The following is a 27646-nucleotide window of genomic DNA, read 5'->3' on the forward strand; positions in this document are numbered from 1 at the left end:
CCAAGGTGCGGCGTGCACGAAGTCGGAGCCCGGTTTGCCCCGGGTGCGCACCTTCGCCGCGGTGCGCACCATGGCGTGCACGAAGTCGGAGCCCGGTTTGCCCCGGGTGCGCACCTCGCGTGCACCTTCGGCGGGGTTGCGCGCCCTGGTGGGCACCATGGTGCGCACCAAGGAGCGCTCCGAAGTGTGCTCCAAGGTGCGGCGTGCACGAAGTCGGAGCCCGGTTTGCCCCGGGTGCGCACCTCGCGTGCACCTTCGGCGGGGTTGCGCGCCCTGGTGGGCACCATGGTGCGCACCAAGGAGCGCTCCGAAGTGTGCTCCAAGGTGCGGCGTGCACGAAGTCGGAGCCCGGTTTGCCCCGGGTGCGCACCTCGCGTGCACCTTCGCCGCGGTGGGCACCATGGCGTGCACGAAGTCGGAGCCCGGTTTGCCCCGGGTGCGCACCTCGCGTGCACCTTCGCCGGGGTGGGCACCTCGGCTGGGTTGCGCGCCCTGGTGCGCACCAAGGAGCGCTCCGAAGTGTGCTCCAAGGTGCGGCGTGCACGAAGTCGGAGCCCGGTTTGCCCCGGGTGCGCACCTCGCGTGCACCTTCGCCAGGGTGGGCACCTCGGTGCGCACACCTTCTCAATGTTTTCTTGCCTTTTCTGGAAATTGGTGAAGGCAGCGCATCAAAGGTGCGCACCTCGGTGTGCTCCGAGGTGCGAACCCGAGAGCGCTCCGAGGTGCCCACGAAGTCGAAAGTCGGGTTAATTGCATTGTTTTCCCCGGGTGCGCTCCGAGGTGCGCAACATCGGCGCGCACCAAGGAGGGCTCCGAAGTGTGCTCCAAGGTGCGCACGATGGCGTGCACCTCTGGTGCGCACGATTCGGAGCTCGGTTTGACCGGGGTGCGCACACCTTGGCTGGGTTGCGCACCTTTTGTGCGCTCCAAGGTGCGCACGAAGTCGGAGCTCGGTTTGCCCCGGGTGCGCACCTTCGCCAGGGTGCGCACCTTGATGCGCACGCCTTGGCTGGGCTGCGCACCTTGGTGGGCGCCATGGTGCGCACCTTTCGTGCGCTCCAAGGTGCGCACGAAGTCGGAGCTCGGTTTGCCCCGGGTGCGCACCTTGGTGGGCGCCATGGTGCACTCCGAGGTGCCCAAGATTGGTGCGCACCAAGGAGCGCTCCGAAGTGCGCTCCAAGGTGCGCGCGAAGTCGAAAGTTGGGTTAATTGTCCGGTTTGCCTCGGGTGCGCACCTTGCGTGCACCTTCGCCAGGGTGGGCGCCTTGGTGCGCACACCTTGGCTGGGCTGCGCACACCTTGGCACCCGCGTTTCCTTCATTTTAAATTTTTTTTTTTTACAATCTCTCAAGTGGGAAATTCTATAATCTCAACTTTTTTTGCCTTTTCAGGAAACTTTTGAATGGAGCGCATCATTGGTGCGCTCCGAAGTGTGCTCCAAAGCTCTCTCCAGCTGCGTGCACCTGCCCCGGCCGCGCACCCGGCCCCGCCCAGCTTCGCTCACCTGTCCCGGGCGTCTGGTGCGGAACCTTAGAGTAAGAAACATCACCGTGCACCTTGGCCAACGTGCGCGACTCGACCGAGCGCGCACTGGCCGAGGTGCACACCGATTTCACCTGGGTGCGCGCGCAGCACCTCGGGCGCACCGGGGTGCGCGCACAACGCCCGGGTTGCACCGTGGCCTGTGTGCTCGGGGCGCCTCGGGTGCGCGCTCGGTGTCGCCCCCCGCGCGCGCGGTAGTGCGGGCAGCGCACCCCGGCCCGGCCCGGCCCCGACGAGAACGCAAACGGGCAAAAGGTTTATTCAAATAGCATTGCGACGCCCGGCGAAAAACTAAAAAAGGGTGCAACACCGGGACTTCCCGGGAGGTCACCCATCCCAGTACTACTCCGGCCCAAGCGCGCTTAACTGCGGAGTTCTGATGGGATCCGGTGCACTAACGCTGGTATGATCGCACCCGTTATGAGCTTGTCGCAGTGTGTACTTAGCAAACCGCGACCCACGTGCGAATCCACCCCGGCCACCCACCCCCGTCGAGGTGCACACCCTCCCTCGCGAAGTGCGCCCCGTTCGCCAAGTGTGAGCCCTGCCCGGGTGCGCGCACCTTGCTAGGGCGTCGGGTGTGCACCCGGCCCGGCCTACGTGCGTGCACCTGGAGGGGGCGTCGTGTGCGTGCAGTGTCCCGTCTGCAACGCGGTGCCCACACACCACCTCGGGCGCAACGACCTGCGCTCACATGTGGGCCGAGTGCACCTTGGTGCATGTTCGGGGCGCCTCGGGTGCACGCTCGATCTTGCCCCGGTGCACCAAGGCGCTCGGTTTGCCCCGGGTGCGCACTTGGTGCAAGGTGGGCACCCAAAATAGGGATCAAGCACCAAAACACAAGTTTCGGGATGCAAAATGGGACCCAAGGACCACAAATGCGTTCCAAGACCCATGATGGGTCCACGAGAACAAAAATGTGTTCCGAGACTTAATAAACAAATATTGGGTTTTAGGAGAAGAAACATGCTCTGATGCCCAAAACGAGAATCGACCCCGAAAAGGCCACAGGCCAAAAGTGGGATGCGAGACAAAAAAAAATGGGACCCGAGGACCAAAATTGGGTTCCCAGGTCGAAGACAGGGCAACCGGACAAGAAACGACCTCTAAGGCTCGAAATGAGTCCCGACGACTAAAACTTGACAAGAAGCACCCATCAGGCACCCAACTCGACACCCATGGGATGCCGACCCACCCGGGCTTCCACCTAGCACACCTTGGCACCCACCCACCCTCGCACCCAACCTCGCACCCAACTTAGCACCTTTGAACCCACATTGGCACTCACCCTGACCCTGGCACCTTGGAACCCACATTGGCACTCACCTTGACCCTGGCACCCACCTTTGCACTCACCTTGGGACCCACCCTGGCTCCCACCTCGGCACCCACCCAGACACCCACCTTGGTTCCTTGGCACCCACCTTGGATCCTTGGCACCCACCCCGACACCCACCTTGGCACGCAACTTGGCTACTTGCCACCCACCTTGGCTCCTTGACGCCCACCCCGACAACCACCCCGTGACCTACCCTGGCTAGGGTTGGTGCACACCCACCCTGGTGCCCACCTTGGCACCCACCCTATGACCCACCTTGGCACGCACCTTAGTACCCACCCCGTTACCCACCCTAGGACCCACCCCGTGACCCACCTTGGCCAGGGTGGGTGCCTTGGTGCGCACAACTTGCCTGGGCTGCACACCAGGGCGGGCTCAAGATGGCACCCGCGTTCCGTTTTTTTCACTATCTTTCAAAACGGAAATTTTAAAATCTCATTTTTTTCTTTTTTTTGCCTTTTCTGGAAATTAGTGAAGGCAGCGCATCAAAGGTGCGCAATGCTGGTGCGAACCCGGGAGCGCTCCGATGTGTGCTCCAAGGTGCGGCGTGCACGAAGTCCGAGCCCGGTTTGCCCCGGGTGCGCACCTCGCGTGCACCTTCGCCGGGGTGAGCACCTTGGCTGGGTTGCGCGCCCTGGTGCGTACCAAGGAGCGCTCTGAAGTGTGCTCCAAGGTGCGGCGTGCACGAAGTCGGAGCCCGGTTTGCCCCGGGTGTGCACCTCGGGTGCGCACCTCGCGTGCACCTTCGCTGCGGTGGGCACCTTGGCTGGGTTGCGCGCCTTGGTGGGCACCATGCAGTGCACGAAGTCGGAGCCCGGTTTGCCCCGGGCGCGCACCTCCGCCAGGGTGGGCACCTTGGTGCGCACAACTTGCCTGGGCTGCGCATCAGGAAGGGCTCAAGATGGCACCCGCGTTCCGTTTTTTTCACTATCTTTCAGAACGGAAATTTTAAAATATCGTTTTTTTTTGCCTTTTCTGGAAATTAGTGAAGGCAGCGCATCAAAGGTGCGCAACGCTGGTGCGAACCTGGGAGCGCTCCGATGTGTGCTCCAAGGTGCGGCGTGCACGAAGTCGGAGCCCGGTTTGCCTCGGGTGCGCCCTGGTGGGCACCATGGTGCGCACCAAGGAGCGCTCCGAAGTGTGCTCCAAGGTGCGGCCTGCACGAAGTCGGAGCCCGGTTTGCCCCGGGTGTGCACCTCGGGTGGGCACCTTGGTGCGCATGCCTTGCCTGGGCTGCGCACCAGGGCGGGCTCAAGATGGCACCCGCGTTCCTTTTTTTTCACTATCTTTCAAAACGGAAATTTTAAAATCTCATTTTTTTTTGCCTTTTTCTGGAAATTAGTGAAGGCAGCGCATCAAAGGTGCGCACCTCGCTGCCCACCACGGTGCGCAACGCCGGTGGGCACCCGGGAGTGCTTCGAAGTGTGCTCCAAGGTGCTGCGTGCACGTTGTCGGAGCCCGGTTTGCCCCGGGTGCGCACCTCGCGTGCACCTTCGTCGGGGTGGGCACCTTGGCTTGGTTTGCCCCGGCTGCGCTCCGAAGCGGGGTTATTGGAGCGCCGCCTCTTTTTTTGTCGGAGCGTTTGGTGGGGTTTCTCGCATTGGCTCTTCCGAGGCCCGGTTGCCACCCTGGCGCGCACGAAGTCGGAAGTAGGGTTAATTGCCCGGGTGCGCACCTTTGCCAGGGTGGCACCTTACCTGGGCTGCGCACCAGGGCGGGCTCAAGATGGCACGCGCGTTCCGTTTTTTTCACTATCTTTCAAAACGGAAATTTTAAAATCTCCTTTTTTTTTTGCCTTTTCTGGAAATTAGTGAAGGCAGCGCATCAAAGGTGCGCACCTCGCTGCCCACCTTGGTGTGCTCTGAGGTGCGCACCCGGGAGCGCTACGAAGTGTGCTCCAAGGTGCGGCGTGCACGTTGTCGGAGCCCGGTTTGCCCCGGGTGCGCACCTCGCCTGCACCTTGGCCGGGGTGGGCACCTTGGCTGGGTTTGCCCAGGGTGCGCTCCGAAGCGGGGTTACTGGAGCGCCCCCTCTTTTTTTGTCAGAGAGTTTGGTGGGGTTTCTCGCATTGGCTCTTCCCAGGCCCGGTTGTTGGGTGCGCTCCCACCCTGGCGCGCGCGAAGTTGGAAGTTGGGTTAATTGCCCGGGCGCGCACCTTCGCCAGGGTGGGCACCTTGGTGCGCAAACCTTGGCTGGGCTGCGCACCAGGGCGGGCTCAAGATGGCACCAGCATTCCCTTTTTCTCACTATCTTTCAAAACGGAAATTTTAAAATCTCGTTTTTTTTTTGCCTTTTATGGAAATTAGTGAAGGCATCGCATCAAAGGTGCGCACCTCGCTGCCCACCTTGGTGTGCTCCGAGGTGCCCACCACGGTGCGCAACGCCGGTGCGAACCCGGGAGCGCCCCGATGTGTGCTCCAAGGTGCGGCGTGCACGAAGTCGGACCCCGGTTTGCCCCGGGTGCGCACCTCGCGTGCACCTTGGTGCGCACACCTTGGCTGGGTTGCGCGGCCTGGTGGGCACCATGGTGCGCACCAAGGAGCGCTCCGAAGTGTGCTCCAAGGTGCGGCGTGCACGAAGTCGGAGCCCGGTTTGCCCCGGGTGCGCACCTTCGCCGCGGTGGGCACCATGGCGTGCACGAAGTCGGAGCCCGGTTTGCCCCGGGTGCGCACCTCGCGTGCACCTTCGCCGGGGTGGGCACCTCGGCTGGGTTGCGCGCCCTGGTGCGCACCAAGGAGCGCTCTGAAGTGTGCTCCAAGGTGCGGCGTGCACGAAGTCGGAGCCCGGTTTGCCCCGGGTGTGCACCTCGCGTGCACCTTCGCTGCGGTGGGCACCTTGGCTGGGTTGCGCGCCTTGGTGGGCACCATGCAGTGCACGAAGTCGGAGCCCGGTTTGCCCCGGGCGCGCACCTCCGCCAGGGTGGGCACCTTGGTGCGCACAACTTGCCTGGGCTGCGCACCAGGAAGGGCTCAAGATGGCACCCGCGTTCCGTTTTTTTCACTATCTTTCAGAACGGAAATTTTAAAATATCGTTTTTTTTTGCCTTTTCTGGAAATTAGTGAAGGCAGCGCATCAAAGGTGCGCAACGCTGGTGCGAACCTGGGAGCGCTCCGATGTGTGCTCCAAGGTGCGGCGTGCACGAAGTCGGACCCCGGTTTGCCCCGGGTGCGCACCTCGCGTGCACCTTGGTGCGCACACCTTGGCTGGGTTGCGCGCCCTGGTGGGCACCATGGTGCGCACCAAGGAGCGCTCCGAAGTGTGCTCCAAGGTGCGGCGTGCACGAAGTCGGAGCCCGGTTTGCCCCGGGTGCGCACCTCGCGTGCACCTTCGCCGCGGTGGGCACCATGGCGTGCACGAAGTCGGAGCCCGGTTTGCCCCGGGTGCGCACCTCGCGTGCACCTTCGCCGGGGTGGGCACCTTAGTGTGCAGACCTTGGCTGGGTTGCGCGCCCTGGTGGGCACCATGGTGCGCACCAAGGAGCGCTCCGAAGTGTGCTCCAAGGTGCGGCCTGCACGAAGTCGGAGCCCGGTTTGCCCCGGGTGTGCACCTCGGGTGGGCACCTTGGTGCGCATGCCTTGCCTGGGCTGCGCACCAGGGCGGGCTCAAGATGGCACCCGCGTTCCTTTTTTTTCACTATCTTTCAAAACGGAAATTTTAAAATCTCATTTTTTTTTGCCTTTTTCTGGAAATTAGTGAAGGCAGCGCATCAAAGGTGCGCACCTCGCTGCCCACCACGGTGCGCAACGCCGGTGGGCACCCGGGAGTGCTTCGAAGTGTGCTCCAAGGTGCTGCGTGCACGTTGTCGGAGCCCGGTTTGCCCCGGGTGCGCACCTCGCGTGCACCTTCGTCGGGGTGGGCACCTTGGCTGGGTTTGCCCCGGCTGCGCTCCGAAGCGGGGTTATTGGAGCGCCGCCTCTTTTTTTGTCGGAGCGTTTGGTGGGGTTTCTCGCATTGGCTCTTCCGAGGCCCGGTTGCCACCCTGGCGCGCACGAAGTCGGAAGTAGGGTTAATTGCCCGGGTGCGCACCTTTGCCAGGGTGGGCACCTTACCTGGGCTGCGCACCAGGGCGGGCTCAAGATGGCACGCGCGTTCCGTTTTTTTCACTATCTTTCAAAACGGAAATTTTAAAATCTCCTTTTTTTTTTGCCTTTTCTGGAAATTAGTGAAGGCAGCGCATCAAAGGTGCGCACCTCGCTGCCCACCTTGGTGTGCTCTGAGGTGCGCACCCGGGAGCGCTACGAAGTGTGCTCCAAGGTGCGGCGTGCACGTTGTCGGAGCCCGGTTTGCCCCGGGTGCGCACCTCGCCTGCACCTTGGCCGGGGTGGGCACCTTGGCTGGGTTTGCCCAGGGTGCGCTCCGAAGCGGGGTTACTGGAGCGCCCCCTCTTTTTTTGTCAGAGCGTTTGGTGGGGTTTCTCGCATTGGCTCTTCCCAGGCCCGGTTGTTGGGTGCGCTCCCACCCTGGCGCGCGCGAAGTTGGAAGTTGGGTTAATTGCCCGGGCGCGCACCTTCGCCAGGGTGGGCACCTTGGTGCGCACACCTTGGCTGGGCTGCGCACCAGGGCGGGCTCAAGATGGCACCAGCATTCCCTTTTTCTCACTATCTTTCAAAACGGAAATTTTAAAATCTCGTTTTTTTTTTGCCTTTTATGGAAATTAGTGAAGGCATCGCATCAAAGGTGCGCACCTCGCTGCCCACCTTGGTGTGCTCCGAGGTGCCCACCACGGTGCGCAACGCCGGTGCGAACCCGGGAGCGCCCCGATGTGTGCTCCAAGGTGCGGCGTGCACGAAGTCGGACCCCGGTTTGCCCCGGGTGCGCACCTCGCGTGCACCTTGGTGCGCACACCTTGGCTGGGTTGCGCGGCCTGGTGGGCACCATGGTGCGCACCAAGGAGCGCTCCGAAGTGTGCTCCAAGGTGCGGCGTGCACGAAGTCGGAGCCCGGTTTGCCCCGGGTACGCACCTCGCGTGCACCTTCGCCGGGGTGGGCACCTCGGCTGGGTTGCGCGCCCTGGTGCGCACCAAGGAGCGCTCCGAAGTGTGCTCCAAGGTGCGGCGTGCACGAAGTCGGAGCCCGGTTTGCCCCGGGTGCGCACCTTCGCCGCGGTGCGCACCATGGCGTGCACGAAGTCGGAGCCCGGTTTGCCCCGGGTGCGCACCTCGCGTGCACCTTCGGCGGGGTTGCGCGCCCTGGTGGGCACCATGGTGCGCACCAAGGAGCGCTCCGAAGTGTGCTCCAAGGTGCGGCGTGCACGAAGTCGGAGCCCGGTTTGCCCCGGGTGCGCACCTCGCGTGCACCTTCGGCGGGGTTGCGCGCCCTGGTGGGCACCATGGTGCGCACCAAGGAGCGCTCCGAAGTGTGCTCCAAGGTGCGGCGTGCACGAAGTCGGAGCCCGGTTTGCCCCGGGTGCGCACCTCGCGTGCACCTTCGCCGCGGTGGGCACCATGGCGTGCACGAAGTCGGAGCCCGGTTTGCCCCGGGTGCGCACCTCGCGTGCACCTTCGCCGGGGTGGGCACCTCGGCTGGGTTGCGCGCCCTGGTGCGCACCAAGGAGCGCTCCGAAGTGTGCTCCAAGGTGCGGCGTGCACGAAGTCGGAGCCCGGTTTGCCCCGGGTGCGCACCTCGCGTGCACCTTCGCCAGGGTGGGCACCTCGGTGCGCACACCTTCTCAATGTTTTCTTGCCTTTTCTGGAAATTGGTGAAGGCAGCGCATCAAAGGTGCGCACCTCGGTGTGCTCCGAGGTGCGAACCCGAGAGCGCTCCGAGGTGCCCACGAAGTCGAAAGTCGGGTTAATTGCATTGTTTTCCCCGGGTGCGCTCCGAGGTGCGCAACATCGGCGCGCACCAAGGAGGGCTCCGAAGTGTGCTCCAAGGTGCGCACGATGGCGTGCACCTCTGGTGCGCACGATTCGGAGCTCGGTTTGACCGGGGTGCGCACACCTTGGCTGGGTTGCGCACCTTTTGTGCGCTCCAAGGTGCGCACGAAGTCGGAGCTCGGTTTGCCCCGGGTGCGCACCTTCGCCAGGGTGCGCACCTTGATGCGCACGCCTTGGCTGGGCTGCGCACCTTGGTGGGCGCCATGGTGCGCACCTTTCGTGCGCTCCAAGGTGCGCACGAAGTCGGAGCTCGGTTTGCCCCGGGTGCGCACCTTGGTGGGCGCCATGGTGCACTCCGAGGTGCCCAAGATTGGTGCGCACCAAGGAGCGCTCCGAAGTGCGCTCCAAGGTGCGCGCGAAGTCGAAAGTTGGGTTAATTGTCCGGTTTGCCTCGGGTGCGCACCTTGCGTGCACCTTCGCCAGGGTGGGCGCCTTGGTGCGCACACCTTGGCTGGGCTGCGCACACCTTGGCACCCGCGTTTCCTTCATTTTAAATTTTTTTTTTTTACAATCTCTCAAGTGGGAAATTCTATAATCTCAACTTTTTTTGCCTTTTCAGGAAACTTTTGAATGGAGCGCATCATTGGTGCGCTCCGAAGTGTGCTCCAAAGCTCTCTCCAGCTGCGTGCACCTGCCCCGGCCGCGCACCCGGCCCCGCCCAGCTTCGCTCACCTGTCCCGGGCGTCTGGTGCGGAACCTTAGAGTAAGAAACATCACCGTGCACCTTGGCCAACGTGCGCGACTCGACCGAGCGCGCACTGGCCGAGGTGCACACACGATTTCACCTGGGTGCGCGCGCAGCACCTCGGGCGCACCGGGGTGCGCGCACAACGCCCGGGTTGCACCGTGGCCTGTGTGCTCGGGGCGCCTCGGGTGCGCGCTCGGTGTCGCCCCCCGCGCGCGCGGTAGTGCGGGCAGCGCACCCCGGCCCGGCCCGGCCCCGACGAGAACGCAAACGGGCAAAAGGTTTATTCAAATAGCATTGCGACGCCCGGCGAAAAACTAAAAAAGGGTGCAACACCGGGACTTCCCGGGAGGTCACCCATCCCAGTACTACTCCGGCCCAAGCGCGCTTAACTGCGGAGTTCTGATGGGATCCGGTGCACTAACGCTGGTATGATCGCACCCGTTATGAGCTTGTCGCAGTGTGTACTTAGCAAACCGCGACCCACGTGCGAATCCACCCCGGCCACCCACCCCCGTCGAGGTGCACACCCTCCCTCGCGAAGTGCGCCCCGTTCGCCAAGTGTGAGCCCTGCCCGGGTGCGCGCACCTTGCTAGGGCGTCGGGTGTGCACCCGGCCCGGCCTACGTGCGTGCACCTGGAGGGGGCGTCGTGTGCGTGCAGTGTCCCGTCTGCAACGCGGTGCCCACACACCACCTCGGGCGCAACGACCTGCGCTCACATGTGGGCCGAGTGCACCTTGGTGCATGTTCGGGGCGCCTCGGGTGCACGCTCGATCTTGCCCCGGTGCACCAAGGCGCTCGGTTTGCCCCGGGTGCGCACTTGGTGCAAGGTGGGCACCCAAAATAGGGATCAAGCACCAAAACACAAGTTTCGGGATGCAAAATGGGACCCAAGGACCACAAATGCGTTCCAAGACCCATGATGGGTCCACGAGAACAAAAATGTGTTCCGAGACTTAATAAACAAATATTGGGTTTTAGGAGAAGAAACATGCTCTGATGCCCAAAACGAGAATCGACCCCGAAAAGGCCACAGGCCAAAAGTGGGATGCGAGACAAAAAAAAATGGGACCCGAGGACCAAAATTGGGTTCCCAGGTCGAAGACAGGGCAACCGGACAAGAAACGACCTCTAAGGCTCGAAATGAGTCCCGACGACTAAAACTTGACAAGAAGCACCCATCAGGCACCCAACTCGACACCCATGGGATGCCGACCCACCCGGGCTTCCACCTAGCACACCTTGGCACCCACCCACCCTCGCACCCAACCTCGCACCCAACTTAGCACCTTTGAACCCACATTGGCACTCACCCTGACCCTGGCACCTTGGAACCCACATTGGCACTCACCTTGACCCTGGCACCCACCTTTGCACTCACCTTGGGACCCACCCTGGCTCCCACCTCGGCACCCACCCAGACACCCACCTTGGTTCCTTGGCACCCACCTTGGATCCTTGGCACCCACCCCGACACCCACCTTGGCACGCAACTTGGCTACTTGCCACCCACCTTGGCTCCTTGACGCCCACCCCGACAACCACCCCGTGACCTACCCTGGCTAGGGTTGGTGCACACCCACCCTGGTGCCCACCTTGGCACCCACCCTATGACCCACCTTGGCACGCACCTTAGTACCCACCCCGTTACCCACCCTAGGACCCACCCCGTGACCCACCTTGGCCAGGGTGGGTGCCTTGGTGCGCACAACTTGCCTGGGCTGCACACCAGGGCGGGCTCAAGATGGCACCCGCGTTCCGTTTTTTTCACTATCTTTCAAAACGGAAATTTTAAAATCTCATTTTTTTCTTTTTTTTGCCTTTTCTGGAAATTAGTGAAGGCAGCGCATCAAAGGTGCGCAATGCTGGTGCGAACCCGGGAGCGCTCCGATGTGTGCTCCAAGGTGCGGCGTGCACGAAGTCCGAGCCCGGTTTGCCCCGGGTGCGCACCTCGCGTGCACCTTCGCCGGGGTGAGCACCTTGGCTGGGTTGCGCGCCCTGGTGCGTACCAAGGAGCGCTCTGAAGTGTGCTCCAAGGTGCGGCGTGCACGAAGTCGGAGCCCGGTTTGCCCCGGGTGTGCACCTCGGGTGCGCACCTCGCGTGCACCTTCGCTGCGGTGGGCACCTTGGCTGGGTTGCGCGCCTTGGTGGGCACCATGCAGTGCACGAAGTCGGAGCCCGGTTTGCCCCGGGCGCGCACCTCCGCCAGGGTGGGCACCTTGGTGCGCACAACTTGCCTGGGCTGCGCATCAGGAAGGGCTCAAGATGGCACCCGCGTTCCGTTTTTTTCACTATCTTTCAGAACGGAAATTTTAAAATATCGTTTTTTTTTGCCTTTTCTGGAAATTAGTGAAGGCAGCGCATCAAAGGTGCGCAACGCTGGTGCGAACCTGGGAGCGCTCCGATGTGTGCTCCAAGGTGCGGCGTGCACGAAGTCGGAGCCCGGTTTGCCTCGGGTGCGCCCTGGTGGGCACCATGGTGCGCACCAAGGAGCGCTCCGAAGTGTGCTCCAAGGTGCGGCCTGCACGAAGTCGGAGCCCGGTTTGCCCCGGGTGTGCACCTCGGGTGGGCACCTTGGTGCGCATGCCTTGCCTGGGCTGCGCACCAGGGCGGGCTCAAGATGGCACCCGCGTTCCTTTTTTTTCACTATCTTTCAAAACGGAAATTTTAAAATCTCATTTTTTTTTGCCTTTTTCTGGAAATTAGTGAAGGCAGCGCATCAAAGGTGCGCACCTCGCTGCCCACCACGGTGCGCAACGCCGGTGGGCACCCGGGAGTGCTTCGAAGTGTGCTCCAAGGTGCTGCGTGCACGTTGTCGGAGCCCGGTTTGCCCCGGGTGCGCACCTCGCGTGCACCTTCGTCGGGGTGGGCACCTTGGCTTGGTTTGCCCCGGCTGCGCTCCGAAGCGGGGTTATTGGAGCGCCGCCTCTTTTTTTGTCGGAGCGTTTGGTGGGGTTTCTCGCATTGGCTCTTCCGAGGCCCGGTTGCCACCCTGGCGCGCACGAAGTCGGAAGTAGGGTTAATTGCCCGGGTGCGCACCTTTGCCAGGGTGGCACCTTACCTGGGCTGCGCACCAGGGCGGGCTCAAGATGGCACGCGCGTTCCGTTTTTTTCACTATCTTTCAAAACGGAAATTTTAAAATCTCCTTTTTTTTTTGCCTTTTCTGGAAATTAGTGAAGGCAGCGCATCAAAGGTGCGCACCTCGCTGCCCACCTTGGTGTGCTCTGAGGTGCGCACCCGGGAGCGCTACGAAGTGTGCTCCAAGGTGCGGCGTGCACGTTGTCGGAGCCCGGTTTGCCCCGGGTGCGCACCTCGCCTGCACCTTGGCCGGGGTGGGCACCTTGGCTGGGTTTGCCCAGGGTGCGCTCCGAAGCGGGGTTACTGGAGCGCCCCCTCTTTTTTTGTCAGAGAGTTTGGTGGGGTTTCTCGCATTGGCTCTTCCCAGGCCCGGTTGTTGGGTGCGCTCCCACCCTGGCGCGCGCGAAGTTGGAAGTTGGGTTAATTGCCCGGGCGCGCACCTTCGCCAGGGTGGGCACCTTGGTGCGCAAACCTTGGCTGGGCTGCGCACCAGGGCGGGCTCAAGATGGCACCAGCATTCCCTTTTTCTCACTATCTTTCAAAACGGAAATTTTAAAATCTCGTTTTTTTTTTGCCTTTTATGGAAATTAGTGAAGGCATCGCATCAAAGGTGCGCACCTCGCTGCCCACCTTGGTGTGCTCCGAGGTGCCCACCACGGTGCGCAACGCCGGTGCGAACCCGGGAGCGCCCCGATGTGTGCTCCAAGGTGCGGCGTGCACGAAGTCGGACCCCGGTTTGCCCCGGGTGCGCACCTCGCGTGCACCTTGGTGCGCACACCTTGGCTGGGTTGCGCGGCCTGGTGGGCACCATGGTGCGCACCAAGGAGCGCTCCGAAGTGTGCTCCAAGGTGCGGCGTGCACGAAGTCGGAGCCCGGTTTGCCCCGGGTGCGCACCTTCGCCGCGGTGGGCACCATGGCGTGCACGAAGTCGGAGCCCGGTTTGCCCCGGGTGCGCACCTCGCGTGCACCTTCGCCGGGGTGGGCACCTCGGCTGGGTTGCGCGCCCTGGTGCGCACCAAGGAGCGCTCTGAAGTGTGCTCCAAGGTGCGGCGTGCACGAAGTCGGAGCCCGGTTTGCCCCGGGTGTGCACCTCGCGTGCACCTTCGCTGCGGTGGGCACCTTGGCTGGGTTGCGCGCCTTGGTGGGCACCATGCAGTGCACGAAGTCGGAGCCCGGTTTGCCCCGGGCGCGCACCTCCGCCAGGGTGGGCACCTTGGTGCGCACAACTTGCCTGGGCTGCGCACCAGGAAGGGCTCAAGATGGCACCCGCGTTCCGTTTTTTTCACTATCTTTCAGAACGGAAATTTTAAAATATCGTTTTTTTTTGCCTTTTCTGGAAATTAGTGAAGGCAGCGCATCAAAGGTGCGCAACGCTGGTGCGAACCTGGGAGCGCTCCGATGTGTGCTCCAAGGTGCGGCGTGCACGAAGTCGGACCCCGGTTTGCCCCGGGTGCGCACCTCGCGTGCACCTTGGTGCGCACACCTTGGCTGGGTTGCGCGCCCTGGTGGGCACCATGGTGCGCACCAAGGAGCGCTCCGAAGTGTGCTCCAAGGTGCGGCGTGCACGAAGTCGGAGCCCGGTTTGCCCCGGGTGCGCACCTCGCGTGCACCTTCGCCGCGGTGGGCACCATGGCGTGCACGAAGTCGGAGCCCGGTTTGCCCCGGGTGCGCACCTCGCGTGCACCTTCGCCGGGGTGGGCACCTTAGTGTGCAGACCTTGGCTGGGTTGCGCGCCCTGGTGGGCACCATGGTGCGCACCAAGGAGCGCTCCGAAGTGTGCTCCAAGGTGCGGCCTGCACGAAGTCGGAGCCCGGTTTGCCCCGGGTGTGCACCTCGGGTGGGCACCTTGGTGCGCATGCCTTGCCTGGGCTGCGCACCAGGGCGGGCTCAAGATGGCACCCGCGTTCCTTTTTTTTCACTATCTTTCAAAACGGAAATTTTAAAATCTCATTTTTTTTTGCCTTTTTCTGGAAATTAGTGAAGGCAGCGCATCAAAGGTGCGCACCTCGCTGCCCACCACGGTGCGCAACGCCGGTGGGCACCCGGGAGTGCTTCGAAGTGTGCTCCAAGGTGCTGCGTGCACGTTGTCGGAGCCCGGTTTGCCCCGGGTGCGCACCTCGCGTGCACCTTCGTCGGGGTGGGCACCTTGGCTGGGTTTGCCCCGGCTGCGCTCCGAAGCGGGGTTATTGGAGCGCCGCCTCTTTTTTTGTCGGAGCGTTTGGTGGGGTTTCTCGCATTGGCTCTTCCGAGGCCCGGTTGCCACCCTGGCGCGCACGAAGTCGGAAGTAGGGTTAATTGCCCGGGTGCGCACCTTTGCCAGGGTGGGCACCTTACCTGGGCTGCGCACCAGGGCGGGCTCAAGATGGCACGCGCGTTCCGTTTTTTTCACTATCTTTCAAAACGGAAATTTTAAAATCTCCTTTTTTTTTTGCCTTTTCTGGAAATTAGTGAAGGCAGCGCATCAAAGGTGCGCACCTCGCTGCCCACCTTGGTGTGCTCTGAGGTGCGCACCCGGGAGCGCTACGAAGTGTGCTCCAAGGTGCGGCGTGCACGTTGTCGGAGCCCGGTTTGCCCCGGGTGCGCACCTCGCCTGCACCTTGGCCGGGGTGGGCACCTTGGCTGGGTTTGCCCAGGGTGCGCTCCGAAGCGGGGTTACTGGAGCGCCCCCTCTTTTTTTGTCAGAGCGTTTGGTGGGGTTTCTCGCATTGGCTCTTCCCAGGCCCGGTTGTTGGGTGCGCTCCCACCCTGGCGCGCGCGAAGTTGGAAGTTGGGTTAATTGCCCGGGCGCGCACCTTCGCCAGGGTGGGCACCTTGGTGCGCACACCTTGGCTGGGCTGCGCACCAGGGCGGGCTCAAGATGGCACCAGCATTCCCTTTTTCTCACTATCTTTCAAAACGGAAATTTTAAAATCTCGTTTTTTTTTTGCCTTTTATGGAAATTAGTGAAGGCATCGCATCAAAGGTGCGCACCTCGCTGCCCACCTTGGTGTGCTCCGAGGTGCCCACCACGGTGCGCAACGCCGGTGCGAACCCGGGAGCGCCCCGATGTGTGCTCCAAGGTGCGGCGTGCACGAAGTCGGACCCCGGTTTGCCCCGGGTGCGCACCTCGCGTGCACCTTGGTGCGCACACCTTGGCTGGGTTGCGCGGCCTGGTGGGCACCATGGTGCGCACCAAGGAGCGCTCCGAAGTGTGCTCCAAGGTGCGGCGTGCACGAAGTCGGAGCCCGGTTTGCCCCGGGTACGCACCTCGCGTGCACCTTCGCCGGGGTGGGCACCTCGGCTGGGTTGCGCGCCCTGGTGCGCACCAAGGAGCGCTCCGAAGTGTGCTCCAAGGTGCGGCGTGCACGAAGTCGGAGCCCGGTTTGCCCCGGGTGCGCACCTTCGCCGCGGTGCGCACCATGGCGTGCACGAAGTCGGAGCCCGGTTTGCCCCGGGTGCGCACCTCGCGTGCACCTTCGGCGGGGTTGCGCGCCCTGGTGGGCACCATGGTGCGCACCAAGGAGCGCTCCGAAGTGTGCTCCAAGGTGCGGCGTGCACGAAGTCGGAGCCCGGTTTGCCCCGGGTGCGCACCTCGCGTGCACCTTCGGCGGGGTTGCGCGCCCTGGTGGGCACCATGGTGCGCACCAAGGAGCGCTCCGAAGTGTGCTCCAAGGTGCGGCGTGCACGAAGTCGGAGCCCGGTTTGCCCCGGGTGCGCACCTCGCGTGCACCTTCGCCGCGGTGGGCACCATGGCGTGCACGAAGTCGGAGCCCGGTTTGCCCCGGGTGCGCACCTCGCGTGCACCTTCGCCGGGGTGGGCACCTCGGCTGGGTTGCGCGCCCTGGTGCGCACCAAGGAGCGCTCCGAAGTGTGCTCCAAGGTGCGGCGTGCACGAAGTCGGAGCCCGGTTTGCCCCGGGTGCGCACCTCGCGTGCACCTTCGCCAGGGTGGGCACCTCGGTGCGCACACCTTCTCAATGTTTTCTTGCCTTTTCTGGAAATTGGTGAAGGCAGCGCATCAAAGGTGCGCACCTCGGTGTGCTCCGAGGTGCGAACCCGAGAGCGCTCCGAGGTGCCCACGAAGTCGAAAGTCGGGTTAATTGCATTGTTTTCCCCGGGTGCGCTCCGAGGTGCGCAACATCGGCGCGCACCAAGGAGGGCTCCGAAGTGTGCTCCAAGGTGCGCACGATGGCGTGCACCTCTGGTGCGCACGATTCGGAGCTCGGTTTGACCGGGGTGCGCACACCTTGGCTGGGTTGCGCACCTTTTGTGCGCTCCAAGGTGCGCACGAAGTCGGAGCTCGGTTTGCCCCGGGTGCGCACCTTCGCCAGGGTGCGCACCTTGATGCGCACGCCTTGGCTGGGCTGCGCACCTTGGTGGGCGCCATGGTGCGCACCTTTCGTGCGCTCCAAGGTGCGCACGAAGTCGGAGCTCGGTTTGCCCCGGGTGCGCACCTTGGTGGGCGCCATGGTGCACTCCGAGGTGCCCAAGATTGGTGCGCACCAAGGAGCGCTCCGAAGTGCGCTCCAAGGTGCGCGCGAAGTCGAAAGTTGGGTTAATTGTCCGGTTTGCCTCGGGTGCGCACCTTGCGTGCACCTTCGCCAGGGTGGGCGCCTTGGTGCGCACACCTTGGCTGGGCTGCGCACACCTTGGCACCCGCGTTTCCTTCATTTTAAATTTTTTTTTTTTACAATCTCTCAAGTGGGAAATTCTATAATCTCAACTTTTTTTGCCTTTTCAGGAAACTTTTGAATGGAGCGCATCATTGGTGCGCTCCGAAGTGTGCTCCAAAGCTCTCTCCAGCTGCGTGCACCTGCCCCGGCCGCGCACCCGGCCCCGCCCAGCTTCGCTCACCTGTCCCGGGCGTCTGGTGCGGAACCTTAGAGTAAGAAACATCACCGTGCACCTTGGCCAACGTGCGCGACTCGACCGAGCGCGCACTGGCCGAGGTGCACACCGATTTCACCTGGGTGCGCGCGCAGCACCTCGGGCGCACCGGGGTGCGCGCACAACGCCCGGGTTGCACCGTGGCCTGTGTGCTCGGGGCGCCTCGGGTGCGCGCTCGGTGTCGCCCCCGCGCGCGCGGTAGTGCGGGCAGCGCACCCCGGCCCGGCCCGGCCCCGACGAGAACGCAAACGGGCAAAAGGTTTATTCAAATAGCATTGCGACGCCCGGCGAAAAACTAAAAAAGGGTGCAACACCGGGACTTCCCGGGAGGTCACCCATCCCAGTACTACTCCGGCCCAAGCGCGCTTAACTGCGGAGTTCTGATGGGATCCGGTGCACTAACGCTGGTATGATCGCACCCGTTATGAGCTTGTCGCAGTGTGTACTTAGCAAACCGCGACCCACGTGCGAATCCACCCCGGCCACCCACCCCCGTCGAGGTGCACACCCTCCCTCGCGAAGTGCGCCCCGTTCGCCAAGTGTGAGCCCTGCCCGGGTGCGCGCACCTTGCTAGGGCGTCGGGTGTGCACCCGGCCCGGCCTACGTGCGTGCACCTGGAGGGGGCGTCGTGTGCGTGCAGTGTCCCGTCTGCAACGCGGTGCCCACACACCACCTCGGGCGCAACGACCTGCGCTCACATGTGGGCCGAGTGCACCTTGGTGCATGTTCGGGGCGCCTCGGGTGCACGCTCGATCTTGCCCCGGTGCACCAAGGCGCTCGGTTTGCCCCGGGTGCGCACTTGGTGCAAGGTGGGCACCCAAAATAGGGATCAAGCACCAAAACACAAGTTTCGGGATGCAAAATGGGACCCAAGGACCACAAATGCGTTCCAAGACCCATGATGGGTCCACGAGAACAAAAATGTGTTCCGAGACTTAATAAACAAATATTGGGTTTTAGGAGAAGAAACATGCTCTGATGCCCAAAACGAGAATCGACCCCGAAAAGGCCACAGGCCAAAAGTGGGATGCGAGACAAAAAAAAATGGGACCCGAGGACCAAAATTGGGTTCCCAGGTCGAAGACAGGGCAACCGGACAAGAAACGACCTCTAAGGCTCGAAATGAGTCCCGACGACTAAAACTTGACAAGAAGCACCCATCAGGCACCCAACTCGACACCCATGGGATGCCGACCCACCCGGGCTTCCACCTAGCACACCTTGGCACCCACCCACCCTCGCACCCAACCTCGCACCCAACTTAGCACCTTTGAACCCACATTGGCACTCACCCTGACCCTGGCACCTTGGAACCCACATTGGCACTCACCTTGACCCTGGCACCCACCTTTGCACTCACCTTGGGACCCACCCTGGCTCCCACCTCGGCACCCACCCAGACACCCACCTTGGTTCCTTGGCACCCACCTTGGATCCTTGGCACCCACCCCGACACCCACCTTGGCACGCAACTTGGCTACTTGCCACCCACCTTGGCTCCTTGACGCCCACCCCGACAACCACCCCGTGACCTACCCTGGCTAGGGTTGGTGCACACCCACCCTGGTGCCCACCTTGGCACCCACCCTATGACCCACCTTGGCACGCACCTTAGTACCCACCCCGTTACCCACCCTAGGACCCACCCCGTGACCCACCTTGGCCAGGGTGGGTGCCTTGGTGCGCACAACTTGCCTGGGCTGCACACCAGGGCGGGCTCAAGATGGCACCCGCGTTCCGTTTTTTTCACTATCTTTCAAAACGGAAATTTTAAAATCTCATTTTTTTCTTTTTTTTGCCTTTTCTGGAAATTAGTGAAGGCAGCGCATCAAAGGTGCGCAATGCTGGTGCGAACCCGGGAGCGCTCCGATGTGTGCTCCAAGGTGCGGCGTGCACGAAGTCCGAGCCCGGTTTGCCCCGGGTGCGCACCTCGCGTGCACCTTCGCCGGGGTGAGCACCTTGGCTGGGTTGCGCGCCCTGGTGCGTACCAAGGAGCGCTCTGAAGTGTGCTCCAAGGTGCGGCGTGCACGAAGTCGGAGCCCGGTTTGCCCCGGGTGTGCACCTCGGGTGCGCACCTCGCGTGCACCTTCGCTGCGGTGGGCACCTTGGCTGGGTTGCGCGCCTTGGTGGGCACCATGCAGTGCACGAAGTCGGAGCCCGGTTTGCCCCGGGCGCGCACCTCCGCCAGGGTGGGCACCTTGGTGCGCACAACTTGCCTGGGCTGCGCATCAGGAAGGGCTCAAGATGGCACCCGCGTTCCGTTTTTTTCACTATCTTTCAGAACGGAAATTTTAAAATATCGTTTTTTTTTGCCTTTTCTGGAAATTAGTGAAGGCAGCGCATCAAAGGTGCGCAACGCTGGTGCGAACCTGGGAGCGCTCCGATGTGTGCTCCAAGGTGCGGCGTGCACGAAGTCGGAGCCCGGTTTGCCTCGGGTGCGCCCTGGTGGGCACCATGGTGCGCACCAAGGAGCGCTCCGAAGTGTGCTCCAAGGTGCGGCCTGCACGAAGTCGGAGCCCGGTTTGCCCCGGGTGTGCACCTCGGGTGGGCACCTTGGTGCGCATGCCTTGCCTGGGCTGCGCACCAGGGCGGGCTCAAGATGGCACCCGCGTTCCTTTTTTTTCACTATCTTTCAAAACGGAAATTTTAAAATCTCATTTTTTTTTGCCTTTTTCTGGAAATTAGTGAAGGCAGCGCATCAAAGGTGCGCACCTCGCTGCCCACCACGGTGCGCAACGCCGGTGGGCACCCGGGAGTGCTTCGAAGTGTGCTCCAAGGTGCTGCGTGCACGTTGTCGGAGCCCGGTTTGCCCCGGGTGCGCACCTCGCGTGCACCTTCGTCGGGGTGGGCACCTTGGCTTGGTTTGCCCCGGCTGCGCTCCGAAGCGGGGTTATTGGAGCGCCGCCTCTTTTTTTGTCGGAGCGTTTGGTGGGGTTTCTCGCATTGGCTCTTCCGAGGCCCGGTTGCCACCCTGGCGCGCACGAAGTCGGAAGTAGGGTTAATTGCCCGGGTGCGCACCTTTGCCAGGGTGGCACCTTACCTGGGCTGCGCACCAGGGCGGGCTCAAGATGGCACGCGCGTTCCGTTTTTTTCACTATCTTTCAAAACGGAAATTTTAAAATCTCCTTTTTTTTTTGCCTTTTCTGGAAATTAGTGAAGGCAGCGCATCAAAGGTGCGCACCTCGCTGCCCACCTTGGTGTGCTCTGAGGTGCGCACCCGGGAGCGCTACGAAGTGTGCTCCAAGGTGCGGCGTGCACGTTGTCGGAGCCCGGTTTGCCCCGGGTGCGCACCTCGCCTGCACCTTGGCCGGGGTGGGCACCTTGGCTGGGTTTGCCCAGGGTGCGCTCCGAAGCGGGGTTACTGGAGCGCCCCCTCTTTTTTTGTCAGAGAGTTTGGTGGGGTTTCTCGCATTGGCTCTTCCCAGGCCCGGTTGTTGGGTGCGCTCCCACCCTGGCGCGCGCGAAGTTGGAAGTTGGGTTAATTGCCCGGGCGCGCACCTTCGCCAGGGTGGGCACCTTGGTGCGCAAACCTTGGCTGGGCTGCGCACCAGGGCGGGCTCAAGATGGCACCAGCATTCCCTTTTTCTCACTATCTTTCAAAACGGAAATTTTAAAATCTCGTTTTTTTTTTGCCTTTTATGGAAATTAGTGAAGGCATCGCATCAAAGGTGCGCACCTCGCTGCCCACCTTGGTGTGCTCCGAGGTGCCCACCACGGTGCGCAACGCCGGTGCGAACCCGGGAGCGCCCCGATGTGTGCTCCAAGGTGCGGCGTGCACGAAGTCGGACCCCGGTTTGCCCCGGGTGCGCACCTCGCGTGCACCTTGGTGCGCACACCTTGGCTGGGTTGCGCGGCCTGGTGGGCACCATGGTGCGCACCAAGGAGCGCTCCGAAGTGTGCTCCAAGGTGCGGCGTGCACGAAGTCGGAGCCCGGTTTGCCCCGGGTGCGCACCTTCGCCGCGGTGGGCACCATGGCGTGCACGAAGTCGGAGCCCGGTTTGCCCCGGGTGCGCACCTCGCGTGCACCTTCGCCGGGGTGGGCACCTCGGCTGGGTTGCGCGCCCTGGTGCGCACCAAGGAGCGCTCTGAAGTGTGCTCCAAGGTGCGGCGTGCACGAAGTCGGAGCCCGGTTTGCCCCGGGTGTGCACCTCGCGTGCACCTTCGCTGCGGTGGGCACCTTGGCTGGGTTGCGCGCCTTGGTGGGCACCATGCAGTGCACGAAGTCGGAGCCCGGTTTGCCCCGGGCGCGCACCTCCGCCAGGGTGGGCACCTTGGTGCGCACAACTTGCCTGGGCTGCGCACCAGGAAGGGCTCAAGATGGCACCCGCGTTCCGTTTTTTTCACTATCTTTCAGAACGGAAATTTTAAAATATCGTTTTTTTTTGCCTTTTCTGGAAATTAGTGAAGGCAGCGCATCAAAGGTGCGCAACGCTGGTGCGAACCTGGGAGCGCTCCGATGTGTGCTCCAAGGTGCGGCGTGCACGAAGTCGGACCCCGGTTTGCCCCGGGTGCGCACCTCGCGTGCACCTTGGTGCGCACACCTTGGCTGGGTTGCGCGCCCTGGTGGGCACCATGGTGCGCACCAAGGAGCGCTCCGAAGTGTGCTCCAAGGTGCGGCGTGCACGAAGTCGGAGCCCGGTTTGCCCCGGGTGCGCACCTCGCGTGCACCTTCGCCGCGGTGGGCACCATGGCGTGCACGAAGTCGGAGCCCGGTTTGCCCCGGGTGCGCACCTCGCGTGCACCTTCGCCGGGGTGGGCACCTTAGTGTGCAGACCTTGGCTGGGTTGCGCGCCCTGGTGGGCACCATGGTGCGCACCAAGGAGCGCTCCGAAGTGTGCTCCAAGGTGCGGCCTGCACGAAGTCGGAGCCCGGTTTGCCCCGGGTGTGCACCTCGGGTGGGCACCTTGGTGCGCATGCCTTGCCTGGGCTGCGCACCAGGGCGGGCTCAAGATGGCACCCGCGTTCCTTTTTTTTCACTATCTTTCAAAACGGAAATTTTAAAATCTCATTTTTTTTTGCCTTTTTCTGGAAATTAGTGAAGGCAGCGCATCAAAGGTGCGCACCTCGCTGCCCACCACGGTGCGCAACGCCGGTGGGCACCCGGGAGTGCTTCGAAGTGTGCTCCAAGGTGCTGCGTGCACGTTGTCGGAGCCCGGTTTGCCCCGGGTGCGCACCTCGCGTGCACCTTCGTCGGGGTGGGCACCTTGGCTGGGTTTGCCCCGGCTGCGCTCCGAAGCGGGGTTATTGGAGCGCCGCCTCTTTTTTTGTCGGAGCGTTTGGTGGGGTTTCTCGCATTGGCTCTTCCGAGGCCCGGTTGCCACCCTGGCGCGCACGAAGTCGGAAGTAGGGTTAATTGCCCGGGTGCGCACCTTTGCCAGGGTGGGCACCTTACCTGGGCTGCGCACCAGGGCGGGCTCAAGATGGCACGCGCGTTCCGTTTTTTTCACTATCTTTCAAAACGGAAATTTTAAAATCTCCTTTTTTTTTTGCCTTTTCTGGAAATTAGTGAAGGCAGCGCATCAAAGGTGCGCACCTCGCTGCCCACCTTGGTGTGCTCTGAGGTGCGCACCCGGGAGCGCTACGAAGTGTGCTCCAAGGTGCGGCGTGCACGTTGTCGGAGCCCGGTTTGCCCCGGGTGCGCACCTCGCCTGCACCTTGGCCGGGGTGGGCACCTTGGCTGGGTTTGCCCAGGGTGCGCTCCGAAGCGGGGTTACTGGAGCGCCCCCTCTTTTTTTGTCAGAGCGTTTGGTGGGGTTTCTCGCATTGGCTCTTCCCAGGCCCGGTTGTTGGGTGCGCTCCCACCCTGGCGCGCGCGAAGTTGGAAGTTGGGTTAATTGCCCGGGCGCGCACCTTCGCCAGGGTGGGCACCTTGGTGCGCACACCTTGGCTGGGCTGCGCACCAGGGCGGGCTCAAGATGGCACCAGCATTCCCTTTTTCTCACTATCTTTCAAAACGGAAATTTTAAAATCTCGTTTTTTTTTTGCCTTTTATGGAAATTAGTGAAGGCATCGCATCAAAGGTGCGCACCTCGCTGCCCACCTTGGTGTGCTCCGAGGTGCCCACCACGGTGCGCAACGCCGGTGCGAACCCGGGAGCGCCCCGATGTGTGCTCCAAGGTGCGGCGTGCACGAAGTCGGACCCCGGTTTGCCCCGGGTGCGCACCTCGCGTGCACCTTGGTGCGCACACCTTGGCTGGGTTGCGCGGCCTGGTGGGCACCATGGTGCGCACCAAGGAGCGCTCCGAAGTGTGCTCCAAGGTGCGGCGTGCACGAAGTCGGAGCCCGGTTTGCCCCGGGTACGCACCTCGCGTGCACCTTCGCCGGGGTGGGCACCTCGGCTGGGTTGCGCGCCCTGGTGCGCACCAAGGAGCGCTCCGAAGTGTGCTCCAAGGTGCGGCGTGCACGAAGTCGGAGCCCGGTTTGCCCCGGGTGCGCACCTTCGCCGCGGTGCGCACCATGGCGTGCACGAAGTCGGAGCCCGGTTTGCCCCGGGTGCGCACCTCGCGTGCACCTTCGGCGGGGTTGCGCGCCCTGGTGGGCACCATGGTGCGCACCAAGGAGCGCTCCGAAGTGTGCTCCAAGGTGCGGCGTGCACGAAGTCGGAGCCCGGTTTGCCCCGGGTGCGCACCTCGCGTGCACCTTCGGCGGGGTTGCGCGCCCTGGTGGGCACCATGGTGCGCACCAAGGAGCGCTCCGAAGTGTGCTCCAAGGTGCGGCGTGCACGAAGTCGGAGCCCGGTTTGCCCCGGGTGCGCACCTCGCGTGCACCTTCGCCGCGGTGGGCACCATGGCGTGCACGAAGTCGGAGCCCGGTTTGCCCCGGGTGCGCACCTCGCGTGCACCTTCGCCGGGGTGGGCACCTCGGCTGGGTTGCGCGCCCTGGTGCGCACCAAGGAGCGCTCCGAAGTGTGCTCCAAGGTGCGGCGTGCACGAAGTCGGAGCCCGGTTTGCCCCGGGTGCGCACCTCGCGTGCACCTTCGCCAGGGTGGGCACCTCGGTGCGCACACCTTCTCAATGTTTTCTTGCCTTTTCTGGAAATTGGTGAAGGCAGCGCATCAAAGGTGCGCACCTCGGTGTGCTCCGAGGTGCGAACCCGAGAGCGCTCCGAGGTGCCCACGAAGTCGAAAGTCGGGTTAATTGCATTGTTTTCCCCGGGTGCGCTCCGAGGTGCGCAACATCGGCGCGCACCAAGGAGGGCTCCGAAGTGTGCTCCAAGGTGCGCACGATGGCGTGCACCTCTGGTGCGCACGATTCGGAGCTCGGTTTGACCGGGGTGCGCACACCTTGGCTGGGTTGCGCACCTTTTGTGCGCTCCAAGGTGCGCACGAAGTCGGAGCTCGGTTTGCCCCGGGTGCGCACCTTCGCCAGGGTGCGCACCTTGATGCGCACGCCTTGGCTGGGCTGCGCACCTTGGTGGGCGCCATGGTGCGCACCTTTCGTGCGCTCCAAGGTGCGCACGAAGTCGGAGCTCGGTTTGCCCCGGGTGCGCACCTTGGTGGGCGCCATGGTGCACTCCGAGGTGCCCAAGATTGGTGCGCACCAAGGAGCGCTCCGAAGTGCGCTCCAAGGTGCGCGCGAAGTCGAAAGTTGGGTTAATTGTCCGGTTTGCCTCGGGTGCGCACCTTGCGTGCACCTTCGCCAGGGTGGGCGCCTTGGTGCGCACACCTTGGCTGGGCTGCGCACACCTTGGCACCCGCGTTTCCTTCATTTTAAATTTTTTTTTTTTACAATCTCTCAAGTGGGAAATTCTATAATCTCAACTTTTTTTGCCTTTTCAGGAAACTTTTGAATGGAGCGCATCATTGGTGCGCTCCGAAGTGTGCTCCAAAGCTCTCTCCAGCTGCGTGCACCTGCCCCGGCCGCGCACCCGGCCCCGCCCAGCTTCGCTCACCTGTCCCGGGCGTCTGGTGCGGAACCTTAGAGTAAGAAACATCACCGTGCACCTTGGCCAACGTGCGCGACTCGACCGAGCGCGCACTGGCCGAGGTGCACACCGATTTCACCTGGGTGCGCGCGCAGCACCTCGGGCGCACCGGGGTGCGCGCACAACGCCCGGGTTGCACCGTGGCCTGTGTGCTCGGGGCGCCTCGGGTGCGCGCTCGGTGTCGCCCCCCGCGCGCGCGGTAGTGCGGGCAGCGCACCCCGGCCCGGCCCGGCCCCGACGAGAACGCAAACGGGCAAAAGGTTTATTCAAATAGCATTGCGACGCCCGGCGAAAAACTAAAAAAGGGTGCAACACCGGGACTTCCCGGGAGGTCACCCATCCCAGTACTACTCCGGCCCAAGCGCGCTTAACTGCGGAGTTCTGATGGGATCCGGTGCACTAACGCTGGTATGATCGCACCCGTTATGAGCTTGTCGCAGTGTGTACTTAGCAAACCGCGACCCACGTGCGAATCCACCCCGGCCACCCACCCCCGTCGAGGTGCACACCCTCCCTCGCGAAGTGCGCCCCGTTCGCCAAGTGTGAGCCCTGCCCGGGTGCGCGCACCTTGCTAGGGCGTCGGGTGTGCACCCGGCCCGGCCTACGTGCGTGCACCTGGAGGGGGCGTCGTGTGCGTGCAGTGTCCCGTCTGCAACGCGGTGCCCACACACCACCTCGGGCGCAACGACCTGCGCTCACATGTGGGCCGAGTGCACCTTGGTGCATGTTCGGGGCGCCTCGGGTGCACGCTCGATCTTGCCCCGGTGCACCAAGGCGCTCGGTTTGCCCCGGGTGCGCACTTGGTGCAAGGTGGGCACCCAAAATAGGGATCAAGCACCAAAACACAAGTTTCGGGATGCAAAATGGGACCCAAGGACCACAAATGCGTTCCAAGACCCATGATGGGTCCACGAGAACAAAAATGTGTTCCGAGACTTAATAAACAAATATTGGGTTTTAGGAGAAGAAACATGCTCTGATGCCCAAAACGAGAATCGACCCCGAAAAGGCCACAGGCCAAAAGTGGGATGCGAGACAAAAAAAAATGGGACCCGAGGACCAAAATTGGGTTCCCAGGTCGAAGACAGGGCAACCGGACAAGAAACGACCTCTAAGGCTCGAAATGAGTCCCGACGACTAAAACTTGACAAGAAGCACCCATCAGGCACCCAACTCGACACCCATGGGATGCCGACCCACCCGGGCTTCCACCTAGCACACCTTGGCACCCACCCACCCTCGCACCCAACCTCGCACCCAACTTAGCACCTTTGAACCCACATTGGCACTCACCCTGACCCTGGCACCTTGGAACCCACATTGGCACTCACCTTGACCCTGGCACCCACCTTTGCACTCACCTTGGGACCCACCCTGGCTCCCACCTCGGCACCCACCCAGACACCCACCTTGGTTCCTTGGCACCCACCTTGGATCCTTGGCACCCACCCCGACACCCACCTTGGCACGCAACTTGGCTACTTGCCACCCACCTTGGCTCCTTGACGCCCACCCCGACAACCACCCCGTGACCTACCCTGGCTAGGGTTGGTGCACACCCACCCTGGTGCCCACCTTGGCACCCACCCTATGACCCACCTTGGCACGCACCTTAGTACCCACCCCGTTACCCACCCTAGGACCCACCCCGTGACCCACCTTGGCCAGGGTGGGTGCCTTGGTGCGCACAACTTGCCTGGGCTGCACACCAGGGCGGGCTCAAGATGGCACCCGCGTTCCGTTTTTTTCACTATCTTTCAAAACGGAAATTTTAAAATCTCATTTTTTTCTTTTTTTTGCCTTTTCTGGAAATTAGTGAAGGCAGCGCATCAAAGGTGCGCAATGCTGGTGCGAACCCGGGAGCGCTCCGATGTGTGCTCCAAGGTGCGGCGTGCACGAAGTCCGAGCCCGGTTTGCCCCGGGTGCGCACCTCGCGTGCACCTTCGCCGGGGTGAGCACCTTGGCTGGGTTGCGCGCCCTGGTGCGTACCAAGGAGCGCTCTGAAGTGTGCTCCAAGGTGCGGCGTGCACGAAGTCGGAGCCCGGTTTGCCCCGGGTGTGCACCTCGGGTGCGCACCTCGCGTGCACCTTCGCTGCGGTGGGCACCTTGGCTGGGTTGCGCGCCTTGGTGGGCACCATGCAGTGCACGAAGTCGGAGCCCGGTTTGCCCCGGGCGCGCACCTCCGCCAGGGTGGGCACCTTGGTGCGCACAACTTGCCTGGGCTGCGCATCAGGAAGGGCTCAAGATGGCACCCGCGTTCCGTTTTTTTCACTATCTTTCAGAACGGAAATTTTAAAATATCGTTTTTTTTTGCCTTTTCTGGAAATTAGTGAAGGC

The 27646-nt window shown here is 62.9% G+C and overlaps 4 non-coding genes across 4 annotated transcripts; all 4 read right to left on the reverse strand.

Moving 5' to 3' along the window:
• Positions 1–1840: 1840 nt before the first annotated feature.
• LOC131873376 (5S ribosomal RNA) lies at positions 1841–1959 on the reverse strand. The gene has a single exon (XR_009371336.1). It is a non-coding gene; the product is annotated as a 5S ribosomal RNA (ribosomal RNA).
• Positions 1960–9765: 7806 nt separating this feature from the next.
• Positions 9766–9884, reverse strand: LOC131873377 (5S ribosomal RNA). The gene has a single exon (XR_009371337.1). It is a non-coding gene; the product is annotated as a 5S ribosomal RNA (ribosomal RNA).
• A 7804-nt stretch (positions 9885–17688) lies between these two features.
• Positions 17689–17807, reverse strand: LOC131873378 (5S ribosomal RNA). Its single transcript, XR_009371338.1, has one exon. It is a non-coding gene; the product is annotated as a 5S ribosomal RNA (ribosomal RNA).
• Positions 17808–25612: 7805 nt separating this feature from the next.
• Positions 25613–25731, reverse strand: LOC131873379 (5S ribosomal RNA). The gene has a single exon (XR_009371339.1). It is a non-coding gene; the product is annotated as a 5S ribosomal RNA (ribosomal RNA).
• Positions 25732–27646: the final 1915 nt, after the last annotated feature.

This window comes from Cryptomeria japonica, unplaced genomic scaffold, assembly GCF_030272615.1.
Source record: "Cryptomeria japonica unplaced genomic scaffold, Sugi_1.0 HiC_scaffold_1621, whole genome shotgun sequence".
NCBI lineage: Eukaryota > Viridiplantae > Streptophyta > Pinopsida > Cupressales > Cupressaceae > Cryptomeria > Cryptomeria japonica.